This window comes from Schistocerca gregaria, chromosome 7 (genome assembly GCF_023897955.1).
Source record: "Schistocerca gregaria isolate iqSchGreg1 chromosome 7, iqSchGreg1.2, whole genome shotgun sequence".
NCBI classification, from domain to species: Eukaryota; Metazoa; Arthropoda; class Insecta; order Orthoptera; family Acrididae; genus Schistocerca; species Schistocerca gregaria.
In genome coordinates, this window is record NC_064926.1 from 333,414,472 (window position 1) to 333,421,100 (window position 6,629).

Here is a 6,629-nt window from a genome sequence, read left to right on the forward strand (position 1 = left end):
CTGTCCGATCTCTCGGGTGCTGGCTGGCCGCCCACCGCTGTGATTCCCGAAATGTTGGTACGCACGTACACTCTCACTCGAGATCAAACAACTTGCTGCACAACTGGACGTCTCTGCTCTTTATTCTGTTTGATGTTCTCCCTCATGCTGCAGCGATCAACTCTGAAGTGTATTACGCTAGCTTCAGGAAATTGAAGAAACGGAGTCGGTGTGTTCGTGGCACAAACCCGCAAACGAATTTCTCCTTCTCCAAGGCAACACAAGGCCTTACAACAGTCTACTCACCCGAGAGGAGCTCACAAAACTTCTTTGAACCACTCTTCCTCATCCACCCCACAACCCGGGTCTAGCAGCTTTCGACTTCCGCCTCTTTATCCCAATGAAGTATGCACGCCGCGGCAAGCAGTGCGTGGATGTTGGGGAGGTTACTGATGCAGCAAGGCGCTGGCTCCGACGTCAACCAGTGGAGTGGTACCTTTCTGTGGTACAGGTGGTGTAAGGTCGTCATTGAATGGAGATAATGTTGAAACATAGGGTTTTGTAGCCAAGAGAGTGGGGGATAAGTGGTGTATTGGGATCCTGAATAAGACCAACTTTTTATGAGAAAAAAAAATGTTGCACTACTTATTGAACGCCCCTCGTACTTCAGAATATTGGCATTTGAGTTCAACCACCGAGTTGTACAAGGAACATCTAGTGTTTTTGCCGTTGTAGACACTTCGGCCAGCTGTTGGAGGAGGACTCTTAGCTGTTCATACATTTTAAATGTCAGAGAGAGTTTACATTCTAGTTGTTGCTATGTCGATGAGATTTAGCACAGTTTTACATGAGATGAAACCTAACAGTTCAGCGACCAGACACCAGCTTGATATTAACAGTTAATTAATAGAAGAAGTGAGACGACGCAGTCTGACAGAGGGGCACGAAGGTGACAGCAGAGATATACAACTCCTAATCGCCCTTTTGGAGAGCCCAACGTGACAAGTGGTCCATTGGATGATACCAATGAAGTACAAGGATCATCGGAATTTGGTCACTGTCACAAAGATCGTCGTACAGAGACCATAGTAGCAAAACCACGAGATTGGATGAAGAGATTGTAAGGTCGATAGCTGAAATGGTGACCCGAAATGTTGAAGTGGTTGAGCTAAAGTGATAAGGGCTACTGTCGTTAAGGAGACACAGATCAAGATGGGAAAGAAAGTGGTCAATCAGAATGTCCCTACTAGTCGACGTGGTACCCCGTCACAGGGGGTGGTCTTCAATGAAATACTGAAGTACAAGAAAAGGGCAGATAGTAGCCTCATTAGCGTTGTTATCTCACGATTTGTAAATGCACTGCTTGTACAGTTCAGTTCCAGCAAGGCACAGCAGTCTTGAAGGGTTAGAAAACGAATATCAGCGAAAGACATTTCATGGAGAGCATCATCACAGATTGTGCAACAGAAAGACATTGGCAATCGCAGTTCTAGCAGGTGATAGTAATATCCTTTGCACCACCGAGGCATTATCATGCTAAGGGCGCCCTGGTCAGGTTTGAAGCCACGAAGGAAACAAGTTATGGTCCAGTATCATTGATAGTCACTAGTGGGGACGAAATAACTTTGAGAAATGTACTCGAACAGTCCAAGGGTGTACTGCCGGTACATAGTGTCCAACGGCCACAATACTTCAGCCATCAGACATGTCACCATCTAGAGGTGCGCTGATGAACTGAGCTCCTGAAGGGGGGCGGCCGTCTTAAATCCCCTCCCCTCGCGAGGCGTTCTCTCCGTGGTACACACCCGCGCGTCACGAGTCGGTGAGACGCTGGCGTCGGCATCTGTGGTAGTGTCGGTGTAATTGCCTCGTCCGCCCTAGTCGCCCGTTCCCTTCCTTTACTGAGCGTCTTTTTAATTAGACTCAATGCTGGTTCCCATGCCCTGCCGAGGTTGTAGCCTCAATCTTGGTTGATGAGTCCGGCCCTGGTACGAATTTCGATTGCTTCTCTAACGACACTGTCCCAGTATTTAGATGTATGTGCCGAGACCTTGGTATGTTAGTAGTCTATTTCGTGATTTTCGGAAAAACAGTGCTCTGCGACCGCAGACTTGTTGGGGTACCCAAGCCGAGTGTGCCTCTGATGTTCTCGGCAACGATCTTCGATGGTGTGCACTGTCTATCCAATATAAGTCTTCCCACATTGATACGGAACCTGGTATATGCCGGCCTTCCGCAAACCGAGATCATCTTTGACACTTCCCAGTAATGCTCGCGTTTTATTTGGTGGGCAAAAGACAGTTCCTACTCGGTGTTTCCTGAATATTCGTCCTATTTTCCCCGATAGGGCGCCAGTATATAGGCAGTGGCTATCTCTTTCTCCGTGACTTCTTCCGTCTCCACCCGCTGTACTGTAGAGAAGGGTCGGAGAGCGCGCCTCATCTGCCATTCCGATTGCCCGTTTTTCCGGTGTACAGTTTTGTCGTCTTCCAGCCCGTGGGACACACTCTCTGCGTCAGAGATGGTGCGCGCCCCAGGTGCCAGTGTTTTAACATCCCATTCCTCTGCGCACCTGACGATGGCGACATGTCTGATCGCCGAAATATTGTGCCCGTTGGACACCATGGACCGGCAGTACACCCTGACTGTTCGAACAAGAAATACGCTGGGAGAAAGTGAAGAATCACATTTGAGAAATGTAGGTTTTGAGTTTGACGACTTACTACGAACTGACGCCTATGGAGTAGCTTTCTCGCCAAATTTATTCATTCTCTCCATGGCTACTTTAGAGGTTACTGACTCTTGTGATGGTTTATCTGCTGTGGGAGTAGGACGTAAAGAGAAGTGGGAACCTCTGGAATCCACAGTCCGTTGTTTCTTCAGCTGCCAGCTGGTGTCGGGTCGCTGGTCCACAGATTTCCAGAAAGAGAGTTCCTGTCGACGGTAAACGCAGAAGAGGGATGCTGCTTCTGTGGCCGGGAGAGGAGCATCGAGGAAATTCCAAATCATGCAGCGTGAACCACAATAGAGGACCTGTCTCCCCCAATGACTTAATTTACTTTCACAACGGCAAGACATCGACATAACTTTCTTGTAATGCTACATTTGTAAGTATCAAGTTGGTATCTGAGAAATGTGTAAAACTGTATTGATTTCTGAAATATGTAAATCTCAGTCTAGGACAACAGAGCTATGCGAAAATTTAATTTTGAACTGAAAAATACAGGGTGTTTCAAAAATGACCGGTATATTTGAAACGGCAATACAAACTAAACTAGCAGCGATAGAAATACACCGTTTGTGGCAATATGCTTGGGGCAACAGTACATTCTCAGGCAGACAAACTTTCGAAATTACAGTAGTTACAATTGTCAACAAGAGATGGCGCTGCGGTCTGGGAAACTCTATAGTACGATATTTTCCACATATCCACCATGCGTAGCAATAATATGGCGTAGTCTCTGAATGAAATTACCCGAAACCTTTGACAACGTGTCTGGCGGAATGGCTTCACATGCAGATGAGATGTACTGCTTCAGCTGTTCAATTGTTTCTGGATTCTGGCGGTACACCAAGTCTTTCAAGTGTCCCACAGAAAGAAGTCACCGGGGTTCATGTCTGGCGAATAGGGAGGCCAATCCACGCCGCCTCCTGTATGTTTCGGATAGCCCAAAGCAATCACACGATCATCGAAATATTCATTCAGGAAATTAAAGACGTCGGCCGTGCGATGTGGCCGGGCACCGTCTTGCATAAACCACGAGGTGTTCGCAGTGTCGTCTAAGGCAATTTGTACCGCCACAAATTCACGAAGAATGTCCAGATACCGTGATGCAGTAATCGTTTCGGATCTGAAAAATGGGCCAATGATTCCTTTGGAAGAAATGGCGGCCCAGACCAGTACTTTTTGAGGATGCAGGGACGATGGGACTGCAACATGGGCTTTTCGGTTCCCCATAAGCCCCAGATCTGTTTATTGACGAAGCCGTCCAGGTAAAAATAAGCTTCGTCAGTAAACCAAATGCTGCCCACATGCATATCGCCGTCATCAATCCTGTGCACTATATCGTTAGCGAATGTCTCTCGTGCAGCAATGGTAGCGGCGCTGAGGGGTTGCCGCGTTTGAATTTTGTATGGATAGAGGTGTAAACTCTGGCGCATGAGGCGATACGTGGACGTTGGCGTCATTTGAACCGCATCTGCAACACTGCGAACGGAAACCCGAGGCCGCTGTTGGATCACCTGCTGCACTAGCTGCGCGTTGCCCTCTGTGGTTGCCGTACGTGGTCGCCCTACCTTTCCAGCACGTTCATCCGTCACGTTCCCAGACCGTTGAAATTTTTCAAACAGATCCTTTATTGTATCGCTTTTCGGTCCTCTGGTTACATTAAACTTGCGTTGAAAACTTCGTCTTGTTGCAACAACACTGTGTTCTAGGCGGTGGAATTTCAACATCAGAAAAATCCTCTGTTCTAAGGAATAAACCATGTTGTCCACAGCACACTTGCACGTTGTGAACAGCACACGCTTACAGCAGAAAGACGACGTACAGAATGGCGCACCCACAGACTGCGTTGTCTTCTACATCTTGTCTTTCACATCACTTGCAGCGCCATCTGTTGTTGAAAATTGTAACTACTGTAATTTCGAAAGTTTGTCCGCCTGAAAATGTACTGTTGTCCCAAGCATATTGCAACAAACGGTGTATTTCTATCGCTGCTCGTTTAGATTTTATTTCAGTTTCAAATATACCGGTCATTTATGAAACACCCTGTATGTCGAGTTCACGCTACGTTATACGAAATCCAGGCTTGGTGATACACCATACAATTCGCATGCGAGAAAGCAATCCGCTGACAATGAAATTTACATATACCATCTGACTGCAAAACAAAATTATTCAGATTCAAATTGGTGGCCCTATATACTGCTAAACATTATCTTAGTCTTATAAACAATCATTGTACCAGAATTGCTATTGTAATTATAGAGTAAATAAATATAAAAAACGCATCTGACTTTGTGATCAAACTGCTTGAAAATTAGCAAGATAGCACCTTACTGAAATCTTCTATTGGCATTAAGCCTCTAAACTGGTATGATATTTCATAAAAACACTATGACAAATGTTGTACCTTACAGTGGGTATGAACTTCGATAATATTTAAATTTGTTGGCATACCTGTGCTCACAGATCGCTCGGCTGTTCTGCAAAGTATTGCGATGAGCAATTCAAGATGGTATCTTACCAATCTTCATAAAAATGCTTCTCAGTACACAGATCGAGATGTGCAATGTGAGTCAGTAAAGAGTCAGGAATGTAAATGAAAATAGGGAACTAATCTTAACGGCTGATAAAAGAGAATAAAGGTTAACTATGCTTCATTAAGCCATGGCAACAATACACCTTTGTGAAAAGTTCTCACACCTAGACAAATTAGCAAAATATTTCTTAATAACTCTCTTGTGTACAGTTGGCTTCCTTGACACTTATTTCAACAATTAGACAAGTCCATGTATACTATAAAATTTCTACAGCAAACTTTAACCATACACCATGTTCTAACAATAAGAAACTATACAGTTACAAATACGATAAGACTGGATTACCTTAAAAATTGGATTTTGTCATTCTTCCATTAATAACAACAATCTTATTTTCTTTCCTCAAAACATATTAGTGCAAAACCCTTTTTTTTAATAAAGCTGCCTTCCACGGCAAGCCAGCTTCCATCCTTTTCAAACCAAATACATACCCAGACTGTCGGACACACACTGATACTCTCGCCCAAGGAAGTAACCTCTCTGAGCAAAGAGTATAATATTACAGAGATTGAGTACATTTATCAAATTCGGAACTTCATTCGCATTTATGACCAAAAGTACCTGAAAATAATCATGGAAAAAGGACAATCCTCTATCAAAGGTAATGGAAGAAATAAGTACTTGACATGGCAACGGCAACGTTAACAATTTGTATCACTGGATGGGATATAAGCGATCGGACCGTTTCTTAGTTTCAGAATATGAGAGGTTATTGGATATATTAAGTTTCTTGGTTTTACATTCCTTAAACATCAGGTTATCACAAATACAAATCTTGTTAAGTTAGGTCTAAATCTTGATAAAAGTTATGTCTGAATCTTGATAAAAATTTAAACTGGAAAGCACACATTGACTGTTAGCAAACAAAGTGAATACCTTAGCATTTGCAATACGTATTTTGCCAGGTGCCACAAAAAAAGACAATAAAAAACACTCTTTTACTGCTACTTTGAGACGATTAGCTGTTATGGCATAATTTTCTGGAAAAATTTCGGCAGATGCCACGAGGCTCATAGTATTAGCAAAGAAAACAAGTGTGTTGCCAAACAATGGGTGTCCTGTCGACTGCTTCTAAAAAGTTTCCCGTTATATATACGAGATGCCGATTTCTTATGCAAAGCCCAACACAAATTTCAGATTTTCCATTTGCTGTACAAGTGCAGCTCTCACCACAGAGAAGATTTTAAACTTCCGAAAATCGGACTAAAACTGTATATACGAGCACCAGAGGGAGTAGGGTGAAAAATTTAGAATACAATGGAAATCAGTAACGCGTAATATAGGACTTGGTAAACTAAAAAAAATTGCTTTTTGCTTTTCTGGTG